Source organism: Delphinapterus leucas, chromosome 12 (assembly GCF_059928025.1).
Source record: "Delphinapterus leucas isolate spDelLeu-1000000601 "Yukka" chromosome 12, BTC_Dleu_Yukka2, whole genome shotgun sequence".
Taxonomy (NCBI): Eukaryota; Metazoa; Chordata; class Mammalia; order Artiodactyla; family Monodontidae; genus Delphinapterus; species Delphinapterus leucas.
Window position 1 is genome coordinate 46,843,816 of NC_143140.1, and position 16,660 is coordinate 46,860,475.

At 36.8% G+C, this 16,660-nt stretch overlaps 1 long non-coding RNA gene across 1 annotated transcript in view; it reads left to right on the forward strand.

Annotated features, from left to right (window-relative positions):
• The window catches only part of LOC149747878 (uncharacterized), a 29,357-nt gene extending 15,188 nt beyond the window's left edge, over nt 1-14,169 (forward strand). The window contains exon 4 of the long non-coding RNA XR_016395164.1: nt 12,807-14,169. This is a non-coding gene — a long non-coding RNA (uncharacterized LOC149747878). The remainder of the gene's footprint in view (nt 1-12,806) is intronic.
• The last annotated feature ends 2,491 nt before the right edge of the window (nt 14,170-16,660 follow it).

Consider the following 16,660-nt stretch of genomic DNA (forward strand, 5'->3'; position numbering starts at 1 on the left):
AATGCAATTAAATTTAAGAGACTTATAATCTAATTTTTCTTTAGAGCAGGTTTTCTCAACCTTGGCACTATTGACATTTTAAGGAGATAATTTATTGTTTGGGAGGGCTCTCCTGTGCGTTGCAGGATAGTTAGCATCCCTGACCTCTATCCACTAGATGTCAATAGCACCCCCATACACAAACACAATTGTGACACCCAATAATGTATCCAGTTATGGCCAAATGTCCCCAGAGCAGAAAAGGATCAAAATGACTCCCAGTTGAGGACCACCGCTCCAGAAATAGGCAAAGGTGCTCAGAAAATATATGCCCTCACTTAACAGATAAACATATTAATCTTATGGGAAAGCTATGAAAAGAGCTCTGGAGAGTTTATAGCTGGACTTCTCTCTCTTTGTGTGTATGCTATTTTTGTAGTACTGTTCAATCAGATCGTGGGTTGAGCTGGGGGCACAACTTTAGGTTTATTAACACCCTGTTTTTGGACACCAAGCTGTTCCTCACATCTTTACTTGACTCACTTGTGTATTTATGCTTTCTTATTTTCTTTTGAGAGGAGAGAGGGTAAAAGTTATGCACCCAGAGCTTTTTAGATTTCTTGCAGTGGTCATGAATTTCTAGGCAAGCCAGTAGCAATCACTCTTATTCAATCACATTGTGATAAGATCAGGAAAGAGACATATAGTTGTTTTAAGACAGCATTATTAATATATAAATTCATATAAATTCAGGCTCGTTTGTAGAATGGTTATACAAACCAAAAGAACCTTTAAAGTCTCTCTCTACCCTTTGCTCTAAAACCATGTGAAAATAATTTCTAATTTTATCCATTGTGTATATTCTCTTTGATGGTAAATCTGGTATTGGAATTAGATATCCCTATATAGTGAGTACAACTTTTCTGACCTATTAATCTCAAATCGCATGCTGAGGAAGAGAGAAATTTAGCTTCAGAGAGAAAGTTATAATTGTAAACAGACTATTGTTAAAAGCTGTGCCTTCCTTTTGCAAAGAGGAAAAGAGTCTTTTTAAAAAATACACAAAAAGAACCAACAATCTTAGTTTTATAACATTAGCCACAGATGAATCAAATGTAATCAAAGTACAAAAAATTTATTGGCTGATGGTAGCAGCTCCAGATCTCCAGTGGCTGCTCTAAAAAAAAATATATTTTTTTCTTAATTAATTTGAACTCAGAGTGTCACACACATGAAAAACAGCACAGAGGATATCATCAATGGTTAGGCAACAATAAAATAAATCAGTAATGTAGAGAATGATATGAACAACTTCCCAACTTACTACTGAAACTAGTTATCAGATTGACTAAATCAATGTCTCAAGACCCAGAAGCAAAGGGAAGATGTATCTCAGATGACAAAAGATAACAAAATCCTCAAGACAAATCAAGACAATCAGATATTCTGTCATAAAAACCTCATAAAGATCAGACAGTAAGAACATTAAAATCTATATTATCAACATTGCTGCCACCAAATGAGAAATTAGTGGTTGTGTACAAATCAGAACCAGCATGAAAAAAGACTTGACCAGGAAACAACCAAACAAACATAAAGAGTCAGAAAAAGAAATAGAATCAACTAGATTAAAATCCTGTTGCCGAAAAGAACAAAGCTGAAGGCATAACCCTTCCAGACTTCAGGCAATACTACAAAGCTACAACGTGGTATTGGGACAAAAACAGACATATAGATCAATGGAACAGAACAGAGAGCCCAGAAATAAACCCACACACTTACGGTCAATTAATCTTCAACAAAGAAGGCAAGAATATACAATGGAGAAAGAGTCTCTTCAAATGGTGTTGGGAAAGCTGGATAACCGTATATAAGTCAATGAAGTTAGAATAGTCCCACACACCATACACAAAAATAAACTCAGAATGGCTTAAAGACTTAGGTATAAGACATGACATTATAAAATTCCTGGAAGAGAATATAGGCAAAACATTCTCTGACATAAATTGTACCAATGGTTTTTTATTTCCTGAATTTTTCAAAAAATTTATTTTATTTATTTTTGGCTGTGTTGGGTCTTTGTTGCTGCGCGCGGGCTTTCTCTAGTTGCAGCGAGCCTGGGCTACTCTTCGTTGAGGTAAACAGGCTTCTCATTGCAGTGCCTTCTCTTGTGGAGCACAGGCTCTAGGCACGCAGGCTTCAGTAGTAATGGCACGTGGGTTCAGTAATTGTGGCTTGCGGGCTCTAGAGCGTAGGTTCAGTAGTTGTGGCGCATGGGCTGTGTTGCTTCACAGCATGTGGGATTTTCCTGGACCAGGGCTTGAACTCATGTCCCCTGCATTGGCAGGTGGATTCTTAACCACTGCGCCACCAGGGAAGCCCCCTTTTTATTTATTTATTTTATTTATTTTTGCTGAGTTGGGTTTTAGTTGTGGCACACAGGATTTTTTGCAGCGTGCGGGCTTCTCTCTAGTTGTGGCATGCGGGTTTTCTCTCTCTAGTTGTGGTGCGTGGGCTCCAGCACACGTGGGCTCTCTAGTTGAGGCGCGTGAGCTCAGTAGTTGTGGTGTGCGGGATGTGGGATCTTAGTTCCCTGACCAAGGATTGAACCCACATCCTTGCATTATAAGGCATATTCTTTACCACTGGACCACCACAGGAGTCCCTGGACCAATGTTTCCTTAGATCAGTCTCCCAAGCAAAAGAAATAAAAACAAAAATAAGCAAATGGGACGTAATCAAACTGATAAGCTTTTACACATCAAAGGAAACCATAAATAAAACGAAAAGACCACCTGTGGACTGGAAGAAAATATTTGCAAATGAAGCGACTGACATGGGTTCAATTTCCAAAATAAACGGTTCATACAACTCAATATAAAAAAAAAAAACAACCCAATCAAAAAAGGGGTAGAAGACCTAAAGAGACATTTCTGTAAAGAAATACAGATGGCCAACAGGCACACGAAAAGATGCTCACCTCACTAATTACTAGAGAAATCCAAATCAAAACTGCAGTGAAGTATCACCTCACACCAGTCAGAGTGGCCATCATCAAAAAGTCTATAAATAATGAATGCTGGATAGGGTATGGAAAATAGGGAACCCTCCTACACTGCTGGTGGGAATGTAAATTGGGGCAGCCACTATGGAGAACTGTATGGAGGATTCTTAAAAAACTAAGAATAGAGTTACCGTATGTTCCAGCAATCCTACTCCTGGGCATATATCCAGAAAAGATGAAAAACTCTAATTTGAAAAGGTACATGCACCCCAATGTTCATAGCAGCACTATTTATAATAGCCAAGACAAGGAAGCTACCTAAGCATCCATTGACAGAGGAATGCATAAAGAAGTTGTGGTATATATATACAATATTACTCAGCCATAAAAAAGAATGAAATAATGCCATTTGCAGCAACATGGATGAACCTAGAAATTATCATACTAAGTGAAGTAAGACAGAGAAGGACAAATATGATATCACTTATATATGGAATCTAAAATATGACACAAATTAACCTATTTACTAAACAGAAAGAAACAGACATAGAAAGCAAACTTACAGTTACTAAAGGGGAAGGGGGGAGGATAAATTAGGAGTATAAGATTAACAGATACACATTACCATATATAAAATAGATAAACAACAAAGATTTACTGTATAGCAAAGGGAACTAATATATTCAATATCTTGCAATAACCTATAATGGAAAAGAATTGAAAAAATATATATGTATATGTGTAACTTAATCACTGTGCTGTACACCTGAAAGTAACACAATATAGTAAATCAACTATACTTCAATTAAAAACAACAACAACAAAAACTGTTGTCACAGGAGATTCACCCTAAGACTAGAAAAAGATACACCTCAAAGAGCTCTTGAGTTGCTCCTCATGGACAATGCAGTTTACTTGGCTCTGGCTGGTGAATACACCTCTGGTAGATAAATACATAAAATCTTGGTGGAATCTCTAGAATTGTCAAAGGAATAGTCAGACACAAAGCATTTAGAAAAGTTTACTTCCAAGAAAAGTTTGCAAGAAACTCCAAGTTTTAAAAAGAATTGGTTCATCAAATAAAAAAATACAAAAAATGGGGGGAAAACCCCACAAAATTACCAACATTACCAAGTTTGTAGTTATGCAGTCCATGGTAGAAAAGACAGAAATTTTCTCACACAGCTGTCGTAGCCACAAAGGTTATCACAGGTCTTCAACTATCAACATTGCAAAAACTTGGTGATAAAGTTGCTTTTATTAGGCAGTCAGTACTTATAAACAAAACCTAAGGATTCTTTTGTTTTGGGAAAGTGAACCAGGCACAGGGACCCTGTTTTTGTTTGCTTATTTTATTTCTTTCAGGGTACAAGTTGTTTTATTTTCTTATTATGATGTACACACTTACTGATAATGGCAGCAAAGCATTGTATCAGTTTTGCTTCCACACATGCTTCCTTTAGTCCTTGGTAGTTACAAATCCTTCCATGAACAAATACTGAGGTAGTTTATTATTACTTAAGGTAAAAGACATAACAGTACAGAGGGGAAAGTCAAAGTTTGAGGGAAGGTGCTTTGGATATGAGGGATATTTTTTCTTTTTTCTTGAAAGAAATTGTCATATCTTTGTGGACAAAATAATGGAAACTTAGAATGTATAGGGTTAATATACAAATTACTAAGACAAATCTTAAGAATTTGATTTTGCCTGACAAAAAATCCAGGAGAAGGAGTATAACAAAATTAAATTTGTCAGGGTATTCCAGTGAGAAGGTAAATTGTATGGAAAAGCTGACCTTGTCATACCTCAAAGAAAAATGCATGCAGAATTATATACTTCAAGAATTTATATAATACTAAGAGTATTGAGGTCCATTTAATCCATATCCATTAGATGACCTCTTCCAAACAGCCAGGCACCTTGGTTTTTACCAGAGATCTATTAGAGCAGTTTTTCTCAAAATGCAGATTATGATCCATTAGTGGATCCTAACATTGATTACTAGTGGGTTGTGACTAAAAGTTTGTTTTTAATGAAATAGAATAGAAAATATGAGAATACATTTAGGTAGTACTCTCAAGTAAGTATTGAGACCTCTACTTCAGGTAAGATTTAGTAGAAAAGCCACGCTCCCACTAAAACGATAAATTACAAAGTCATATGTTTAAAGTCATTGGAAAGTTATAGACACAATGAAGACTAGAAGAATTAAAATTCCAGAAAGGGAAGAACCCTCCTAGGTCACTTGACAATCCCTGGCTATTTTATTCCTTAGAACATTTACCAATTCTGGTCACAGTGACTCTGTTTTTGGCATGGGGACTCCACTGGGACAAAGACAAGCCAGGGGAGTTTTTGAAGGCCATGGATGCAGGCATGACAGATTTGAATTTAAATTCTGAAAAATACCACTGGACATTTGCTGAATGCTAGAGTATAAAAGAAACTGGAGAACTGGCCAAGAAAGGCAGAATAAGATCTGCAGTCTCATGGTGAAGAGATAAATTTCTGCTAGCGAAAGGGACTGCATCAAACAGTCCCTCAAGTTTTGGCCAGATATTGAACTTGATGGGATGGGAGGCTAAGCTCAAAACTTTTGAAGGACAGAATTTCAGGGATGAGAAGAAAGGGAAAAGCCCAGCTGTCAGTCAAAAGTCTCAGAAGGCCATACCCAAGAAGGAAGCTGGATTGCAAAGTCATAGTGAAATCTGTCCACAGTGCTTAGGAGACAAACTCCCACCAGAGACAGGAAGTCAGCAAGAAACACTTGATGAGTTTTCCTCTCAAGACATTTGCCAGATTTTAAAGCTACATGAGGCGAGAGGCTAATGAGCTAAATTAAAACCTCCAAAGGGCAGACTGAATCTCCCATAGTGTTTACGGGCTGAAAGGAAAGAGACCTCCCAAGCTATCGATCAAAAGTCCAGGTGAGCCACACCTGAGGAAAAATGACAAACAAGAGGTAGACTGAGTCTAACTAAAACCAGAATCCATCCCCAATCTAGTTCAGTTCCTGATGGGATTAAGGTGATCAGCCCTTCAAATTATGCAACTAACAGAGGAAAGGGAGAACCTATATGAGGGAAAATAACATCATTACAAGTCCCATTTGTTCATTTTATACCCCAAATATGGCATATAATAAATTATAAGGCTTGAAAAGAGGCAGGAAAATGTGAGTGATAAGAGAAAAAGCAGATAATAAAAGCAAACCCATAGATGATCCAGATATTGGAACTAGCAGGCTGGGACTTTAAAATAATTGTATAGGGCTTCCCTGGTGGCGCAGTGGTTGAGAGTCTGCCTGCCAATGCAGGGGACGCAGGTTCATGTCCCAGTCTGGGAAGATCCCACATGCTGTGGAGAGGCTGGGCCTGTGAGCCATGGCTGCTGAACCTGCACGTCTGGAGCCTGTGCTCCGCAACGGGAGAGGCCACAACAGTGAGAGGCCCGTGTACCGCAAAAAAAAAAAAAAAAAAAAAGTATATATGTGTGTGTGTGTGTGTGTGCGCGCGCGCGCGTGCAAGGGAGCAAAGGAAAAGATGGACAAAATGGGTAAAATGATGGATAATTTTGACAGAATTGGAATCTATAAAAATAATTAAATATACATTACAGATTTTAAAAATACAACAGCTAAAATTGAGAATTCATTGTGCAGTTTTAGCAATAGCTTAGACTGAGCAAAAAGAGTTAGTGAACTTGAGGACAGATAAGTTGATAGTACCCAAAACTGAAGCACAGAGACAAAAAGAATGCAAAGAATAAAACTTAGTATAAGAGACATGTGGAATACAGTGAAGCAGTCAAATATATATTTAATTAGAGTCATAGAAGGACGAGAATTAGAGAATGGGGCAGAAGCAATATATGCAGAGATAATAGTCAAGAAATTTCGAAAATTGATGATAGACATCATTCCAAACATTAAAGAAGCTCAGTGAACCTCAATACACAACAAGGATATATACAAAGGAAACCATAATCAAGTATATCATAGTTGAACTGCTGACAAAGATAAAATCTTAAAAGCAGCAAGAGAAAACAAGGCACTTTACTTTTTCAAAAAGCAACAGTAGGGCAGATGACTATTTTACTGAAATTATGGAAGCCAAGAGATATTTAAAGTACTAAAAGAAAAAAAAAACTGTCAATTTTATGTCCAATTAAAATACCTTTAGAGATCATAGTAGAAATACAGATTTATTCAGACAAATGAGAGCTGAGAGAACCCATCAGGAGCAGACCCACACTATGAAAAATATGAAAGGAAGTTCTTCAGGCTAAAGGAAAATGAACTCAAATGGAAGCACAGATCTTCAGGAAAGAAGAGCAGCAGGAAAGATAAATATATGGGTAAAAAAATTTTAATTGACTTTCAAAGTAGCAAAAATAAAAATATTGTGGAGTTTATGTGTAGACGTATAATAAACAGTTGCATGAATTGTAGGAAGGAGTTATGTGGACTTAAACCATTGTAAGATTTTTATTTGGATAGTAAAAGACTGTAAAAAAAATTGCTAGCTTTAGAGTGGAAGACACCATGAAAACAAAAACTACTAGCTTAAGGTAGGCTGTAATAAGTCAAGAATATATTGGAATCTAGAGGAGTAACTATCAAAGTGTGCCTTTTGATTTAGCAGCATAAGCATCATCTGGGAATTTGTTAGAAGTGAAAATTTCCAGGTTTCCCCCAGACCTACTAAATCAGAAACTTTGGAGGTGAGGCCCAGAAATCTATGTTTGAAGAAGTCCTTTAGGTGATTCTGATGCACACTAAAATTTGAGAACTATAGGTAACTACCAAAAGAAAACGGGTATAATTAAAAACCTAATAGAAGAGGCAAAACAGAATAATAAAAATACTTGATTAATCCAGAGTAATGAAGGAAGGGAAGAATAAAGGAACAAAAAATAGGTAGGACGAATAGAAAAATAAATAAAACGAATAAAATACATAGTAAAATACATAGTAAGATTGTGCACTTAAACCCATCTGTAACAGTAATCACATTAAATGTAAATGAACTCAATGCTCCAATTAAAAGACAAAGATTTTCAGACTGAAGAGACAAAATGACACAGATAATTTTAAAGGATTTAAAAGATACACCATGTAAATACCCCCAAAACAAAAACAAAACAAAAAAAAACCCTTCTGTGACTATATTACTAATTTGTAAGTTTGACTTGAAGAAACATGACTAGAGATGAAGAGGGACATGTCATAATGATAAGTTTCAATTCAATGAAAAAAAATTTACAATCCTATTTGTATACAGCCATAATATAGCTTCAAATATATAAAACTATAATGTCAGAACTAAATGAAGAAATAGAAAAATCCATAATTATTATCAAAGATTTTAATATACCTGTCTCAATTTCTCATAAAAATCATACCAATAAATCAGATATAAAAGATTAAGAAGAAATGTGATCTAATTAACCTAATCGAGCACTGTTCCCAACAATAGTAAATATATATTCTTTTCAAGAGTATTTGGAACATTTACCAAAACAGATCATATGTTGGGCCATAAAGCAAGTTTAAAATATTTTTAAAAATTGAAGTCATGCAGGGTACGTTCTTAGAACACAGTGCAATCACACTAGAAATTAATAACAGAAATATAGAACCACCTCTAAACAACTTATAGGTCAAAGAAGAAATCACAATGGAAACTAGAAAGCATTTAAATGATAAATAATGAAAACACAACATCCAAAATGGTAATGCAGCTAAAATAATGCTTAGAAGGAAGTTTATAGCTTTAAATGCATATCTTAGAAGACAAGTAAAAAATTAATGATCTAAACTTCCATCTCAAGTGCTAGAAAAAGAAGAGCAAATTAAATTTAAGATAGTAAGATAAATAGTATAATAAATGACTCTTAATAAATAATAAATATGTAAATTATAAATTATAAATTATAAATAAATAATTCAATAGGTATAGCTCAATTTGTATAATAAATTATATAAATAAATATCAATAATAGATGAATAATAAATGAGCAAAAATCAATGAAAGAGAAGGCAGACATAGAGTAGACACAATAAAACTAAATATGGGGGGCTTCCCTGATGGCACAGTGGTTGAGAGTCCGCCTGCAAATGCAGGGGACACGGGTTCGTGTCCCGGTCTGGGAGGATCCCACATGCTGTGGAGCAACTAGGCCCATGAGCCATGGCCACTGAGCCTGCGCGTCCGGAGCCTGTGCTCCACAACGGGAGAGGCCACAACAGTGAGAAGCCCACGTACCGCAAAAAAAAAAAAAACTAAATATGGGTCATTTGAAAAGTTTAATAAAATTATTAAATCCCTAATAAGACTGATCAAGATAAAATAGCAAGTACAGAAATTATCAGTATCAGGAATGTAAAAGGAGACAGCAGTATACATCCCATAGACATTAAAAAGATAAAGGGCTGAACAAACGTATGGACACCAAGGGGCGAAAGTGGCCGGGTTGTGGTGGTGGTGGGATGAATTGAGAGATTGGGATTGACATGTATACACTAATATGTATAAAATAGATAACTAATAAGAACCTGCTGTATAAAAAATAAATAAAATTAAATTTAAAAAAAAGACAAGGGGCTTCAAACACTCCCTAACAACATACACAAAAATAAACTGAAAATGGATTAAAGACCTAAATGTAATGCCAGACACTATAAAACTCTTAGAGGAAAACACAGGCAGAATACTTTATGACATAAATCACAGCAAGATCCTTTTTGACCCACCTCCTAGAGAAATGGAAATAAAAATAAACAAATGGGACCTAATGAAACTTAAAAGCTTTTGCACAGCAAAGGAAACCATAAACAAGACGAAAAGGCAGCCCTCAGAATGGGAGAAAATATTTGCAAATTAAGCAACTGACAAAGGATTAATCTCCAAAATTTATAAGCAGCTCATGCAGCTCAATATCAAATAAACAACCCAATCCAAAAACGGGCAGAAGACCTAAATAGACATTTCTCCAAAGAAGATAGATTTCCAACAAACACATGAAAGGATGCTGAACATCACTAATTATTAGACAAATGCAAATCAAAGATACAATGTGGTATCACCTCACCCTGGTCAGAATGGCCATCATCAAAAAATCTATAAACAATAAATGCTGGAGAGGGTGTGGAGAAAAGGGAACCTTCTTGCACTGCTGTTGGGAATGTAAATTGATACAGCCACTATGGAGAACAGTATGGAGGTTCCTTAAAAAAGTACAAATAGAACTACCATGTGACCCAGCAATCCCACTACTGGGCATATACCCTGAGAAAACCATAATTCAAAAAGAGTCATGCACCACAATGTTCATTGCAGCACTATTTACAATAGCCAGGACATGGAAGCAACCTAAGTGTCCATCATCTGATGAATGGATAAAGAAGCTGTGGCACGTATATACAATGGAATATTACTCAGCCATAAAAAGAAACAAAACTGAGTTATTTGTAGTGAGGTGGATGGACCTAGAGACTGTCATACAGAGTGGAGTAAGTCAGAAAGAGAAAAACAGATAGCGTATGCTAACACATATATGGAATCTAAAAAAAAAAGTGGTTCTGAAGAACCTGGGGGCAGGACAGGAGTAAAGACACAGACGTAGAGAATGGACTTGAGGACATGGGGAGGGGGAAGGGTAAGCTGGGACGAAGTGAGAGAGTGGCATGGACATATATACACTACCAAATGTAAAATAGATAGCTAGTGGGAAGCAGCCGCATAGCACAGGGTGCTTTGTGACCACATAGAGGCGTGGGATAGGGAGGGTGGGAAGGAGGGAGATGCAAGAGGGAAGAGATATGGAAACATATGTATATGTATAACTGATTCACTTTGTTATACAGCAGAAACTAACACACCATTGTAAAGCAATTATACTCCAATAAAGATGTTAAAAAAGATAAAGGGCTTCAAAGGGCAACATCAACAAAGTGAGAAGATGACCCACAGAATGGGAGAAAATATTTGCAAATCACATATCTGATAAAGAACATGTATCTAGAATATGTGAAGAACACTTACAACTCATCAGTAAAGAACCAAAAAACTCAATTTAAAAATGGACAAAGAATCTGAATAGACATTTCTCCAAAGAAGATATACCAATGACTAATAAGTACATGAAAAGATACTCAACATCATTAGCCATTAAGGAAATGTAAGTCAAAACCACAGTGAGATACAACTTCACATCCACTAGAATGGCTAAAATAAAAAAGAAAGGTGGCAAGTGTTGACAAGGATGTAGAGAAATTAGAACCCTCCTACAATGCTGATGGGATTATAAAATGGTGCCCCTGCTTTGGAAGAGTCTGGCAAAAACTTTGACTTGAATATTTATAGCAACATTATTTATAATAGCCAAAAACTGGAAACAACCCAAATTTCCACCAACTGATGAACCAGTAAGCAAAAGTGGTATAAGCACACAATGGAATAATATACAGCTATAAAAAAGGACTGATATACTGATACATGCTAAAACGTGGATGAACTTTGAAAACATTATGAGAAATAAAAGAAGCCAGTCACAAAAGACCATGTATTATATGATTCCATTTATATAAAATTTCCAGAATGGGCAAATCTCTAGAGATAGAAAGTAAGTTAGTGGTTGCCTGTTGCTGGGAGGTGGGGTGGCTTAGAGAAAAATGGGGAGTGACTGCTAATGGATATGGGGTTTCTTTTTTGGGTGATGAAAATGTTCTAAAATGAATTGTGGTGATGGTTGCACCACTGTGAATACACTAAAAATCATTGAATTGTTCACTTTAAGCAGGTTAATTGTATGGTGTATTAATTATATCTCAACACAGCTGTTAAAAATACAACATAAAAGGATATTATGAATAACCTTACACCAAAAAAAATCAACTTAGATGAAATGCTCTTTTAAAAAATATTAAAATGAATACAAAAAAGAAACAAAAATGTGAATAATCATAATCTGTTAAAAATACTGGATCTGTAATTTAAAACCCTCCCATAAAGAAAATTTCAGGCTGAGATGTTTCACAGGTGAATTATTCCAAACATTTAAGGAAGAAATAATACCAACCTTAAACTTTCTCAGAATATAGAGGAGAAAGGAACAGTTCACAACATTTTTTTAAGAGGGTAGTATAATCTTGATACCAAAACCTGACATGAACATTTTAAGAAAATGACAGGCCAATTGTTCTCATGAACATAAATGCAAAAATCCTAAACAACATAGTAGCAAAATGAGTCCATTTTTCTTTAAAAAAAAAAAAAGATAACAGATCATTGCCAAGTGGGATTTATTCCAAGAAAGCAGTTTTGTATTAACAATAGAAAATCTGTGAAATTCACCACATTAAAAAAATTAATGGGGAAAATCACATGGCTACCTTAATAGATGCTGAAGAAGCAATTGACACAATTCAATACCCATTCAAGAAAAACAAAACAAAGCTCTAGGTAAACTAGAAGTAGATGCAGGTTATCCAATTCAGAACATCAAATATATGTCTTGTGTGTCCCCTCACCCAACTAAAGGTCATGTTCTGTAGCCACACTGAGGAGAAAACACTAATGTGTTTGTCTGAAAAATGCCTAGGGGATGGTGGAACTGACTTGGAAGGAACCAGGGTCCTTGAATGTCCAAGAGGAGCAGACAGTTTACACACATTTACCAAACACATTACATTAGACACATTTAAACAATTTGTTTTCTTTAAGCCACTGATGACTGTGTCTTTTTGTTAAAACAGTCTTACCCTACTGATCCAGGAGATGGTGTATAATGTGTAACAGGAGAAATTTCATTTGTACACAGGAAGAACATGTTGATGATCAAAGATGACCAAGCATAGGGCTTCCCTGGTGGCACAGTGGTTGAGAGTCCGCCTGCTGATGTAGGGGACACGGGTTCGTGCCCCGGTCCGGGAAGATCCCACATGCCGCGGAGCGGCTGGGCCCGTGAGCCATGGCTGCTGAGCCTGTGCGTCTGGAGACTGTGCTGCGCAGCGGGAGAGGTCACAACAGTGAGAGGCCCGCATACTGCAAAAAAAAAAAAAAGATGACCAAGCATCAAAAATGGTTTACCCAGCGAAGTTATGGAATACCTTGCAGATCTTTGTGAAGAAGATTGAATTGCCCCATGGTGATACAGGGCCACCTTGCTTACAGTTTAAATTCTATTCTAGCATTTGCTAGAATAAAAATCATTGTTTTATTTTGGTACCTATCACATTACCAAATTTTAGGGGTTTTAAAAATGTTCAGAACTGTGCTGATTTATGTGTTTTGATAGATGGGCTTTATCCATTTACATTTATTATAGTTACTGATATATTTGAACTTATTTCTACCATACTTCTTTTTGTTTCCTTTTTTCTCTTTTCCTGCCTTCTACTGGATTTAAAAGATCCATTTCCTATCCCTCACCCCTGCTTGTTTGGGAAGCTCTGTGTTGCATTTCCATTCTTTTGGTAGTCACTTTGAAGTTTTTGACATGCATTATACATTTCCCTATAAGACTCTGAAGTTATTCATTATTTCTCTTCTAAACATTCCTGCTTTAACCCCATCGAAGCCCACTTTACCTATTAAACACCCTCAAACCCTACTCAAGCTAATCTTACCATCTTTTCCTTAGAGCTTAGATTGTACCACTTTTTAAACCCACTTTTAAAAAGGGGGGGGTTGGTTTGTTTGTTTATAGTCGATAGTTAATTAAATGTATTTATTTTTTAAAAGACACTATTGAAACAATTCTTGAGAATCTCTTTTCTGAGACGTTAAATGAGGGCCCAGTGCCTGTCTCACGCAGAGTAGGCGCTCGATAAATGGAACCCATCTTTCCCTCTCCCAAAATAAACTGTTGTGTACCTAGAGCCTGTCATACAGAGTGAAGTAAGTCAGACAGAGAAAAACAAATACCGTATGCTAAGACATATATATGGAATCTAAAAAAAAAAAAAAGTGGTCATGAAGAACCTAGGGGCAAGATGGGAATAAAGACGCAGACCTACTAGAGAATGGACTTGAGGACACGGGAAGGGGGAAGGGTAAGCTGGGACAAAGTGAGAGAGTGGTAGTGTATATATGGACATATATACACTACCAAATGTAAAATAGATAGCTAGTGGGAAGCAGTCTCATAGCACAGGGAGATCAGCTTGGTGCATTGTGACCAGCTAGAGGGGTGGGATAGGGAGGGTGGGAGGGAGGGAGATGTAAGAGGCAAGAGATATGGGGATATATGTATATGTATAACTGATTCACTTCGTTATAAAGCAGAAACTAACACACCATTGTAAAGCAATTATACTCCAATAAAGATGTTAAAAATAAATAAATAAATAAACAGTTGTCTGTCTCTTTCACACTAGCCATGAGTGCTCAGCAGGCATGGATTCCTCTGGGTTGGATGCATTTCATGGACAGTTGGCAAAGACCAACCTCTCCTTATGTTAATTTTGTGAATACTGTACTTGACTGTGTAACAAGCTAAATGATGCAGGATTAAATGTTCTCATTTCTGAGCTGTGAAGTGTTGAAAGTGACCAGGAAATAAGGGCAGAATATCCATCCTTTGGGAGAAGAATGTCAGTCTGTGTTGCTGCCCCTCTTGGCTGCTGGTTGGAATGCAGCTGTTAAGGCAGCTGTTTAACTGTTTGCCCAACTTGAAAGGACACTGCCAAGTGGCAAATACTTTTCATAACAACATTTTACTTTTGCTGAGAACAACAACAGTGCATTTTATTGAGCTCCAGCAGTGTGCCAAACATGACAGATTTATAACTCTGCAGGTTCACAACCTAGACTGAACACAATGCTCATTTCCATTTTTAATATTTATAAAAAGAATGAATAGGCTCCCAAAGGTAGCCTCTACACAAAACATCTCTACATCTTTCCTATTTGTTGAAAAGGCAGCAGAGTAACTTGAGAAAATGAAATACCTCTGAAAATGAAAATCTTAGAAATGTCAAAGGAAAAAAGGAAAGTTTAAATATTTTACCCCTTCTTGTGACTTTACCCCTTCTCATCCAGGACAGATGAGGGCAGCAGTAGCACAAGAAACACATCATCTACTGAATCTCCTGCAATTCGTGGGTCTCATTCTGGGTCATGAAGTTAATCTATGTTGTTCATTAAAATATTGACACTAAGTACTTAGCAAACAATTGTGTTGAATCTGACAGGCTGTGAACTGGGGTGGCAGTGGGGGTAGGAGGTGGTTATCAACTATTTTATTTCATTGTAAAAGCTATATGACAAATATCAGCATTCAGAATTAAGAAAACACATTCAAATGAGTAAGCGTGATTTTCTTCCAAACCCAAAAGTACATGGATCATGATCATACGACATAGACCTGCACCCTCAGTCTATTACCCGTGGTCAGAAGCTCATGCCTTCAGAAAGGCTTATGGAGATATACTTTAGGCAAGTAGAGGGATCCTGCGCACACCTATTGTTTGTTCCAGCTGAAGTGGTATTAGAAAGCAGCAGTAACCACCACTCATAACATTTAGTGTGTAATCCCCTTTACAGCCTTTATGAAGACAACAGAAGTCAGGCAGGGTGGATGCAAACTCATTTAATAAACCCTCACAGTCAAAGCTGGAACAGAGATGTTTCTAAAGGTGAGCTGGGCTGAACAAAGATGGTCAATGGATATTCTAACCTATGTTATGTTTTCTCTACTGTTTACCAAATGGTAATTAACTCATAAATGACAGCAGTCTGGTCCAGCTGTTTCTCCAAATTACAAAAGCATACATTTCGACAAAACTGACATGGTTTCTTGGACAATGATAGACAAAGTCCCATGCACTGGTTAATGGTCACTGAGGAAGTCGGCCACAAATTTTTTCTCTCTTTTTTTCAGGGATCAGAAAATTAGTAAATGCAGACCATGGATGAAAGTTATAAGATTGCTTCCACAGAAAGGATCCAGGTGTTGGAAAAAGAACTGGCTGTACAATTGACAGAACTGAAGTCTGAGACAGAAGAACAGGGGACTCTTCAGGGGTCAACTCATTGAGCTTACAGGTAAATAAGGGCAGTGTGAAGGCATGGTCTTCAGGGGCTTTAACCCCTACTCTCATCCCATAGTCTCCATCAGAACCCCCTCTCCTTTTTACTTGGACAATTGGCATCATCTCAAGCTCAGACTTAACTGCTGCCCCTAAGGTTTTCCTACATTCTAGAATTGTCAAGGCATTTAGAGGCAGTGTGCTACCAAGGAAGAAGGAAAAGTGCTCTTACATCTCACAAATATCATTGTCTTAAAGTTCCAGAAGCTACTATACAAATCATAGTCAATAAAATCTCATTTTCTCCAATGATATTTTAACTGAATTTGACCTTGATTTTGATGAGAAATTTCAAAACGAAAATAATGTGAGGGGTTTGATAATGAATTCTGCAAAATGATGTTCTATTAGGAGCTATTCTATAGGTAAATGCTGCCAACAATAGCAATCAAATTCTTTTAGAGAGACAGGGTAGCCAATTCAGCCCTCATGGGCCCAGGACATTCAGACTCCTCTGTTTCTGCTACTGCCACAATTGGTCAAGAGGAGCAGTTATAAGGACCCTTTTAGGTTGAGTAGCTGAGTAAACACAATGTGGATGGTGAAGGTTGGAGAGGGAAGGTCTGGAGAAGAAGCAGGAAAT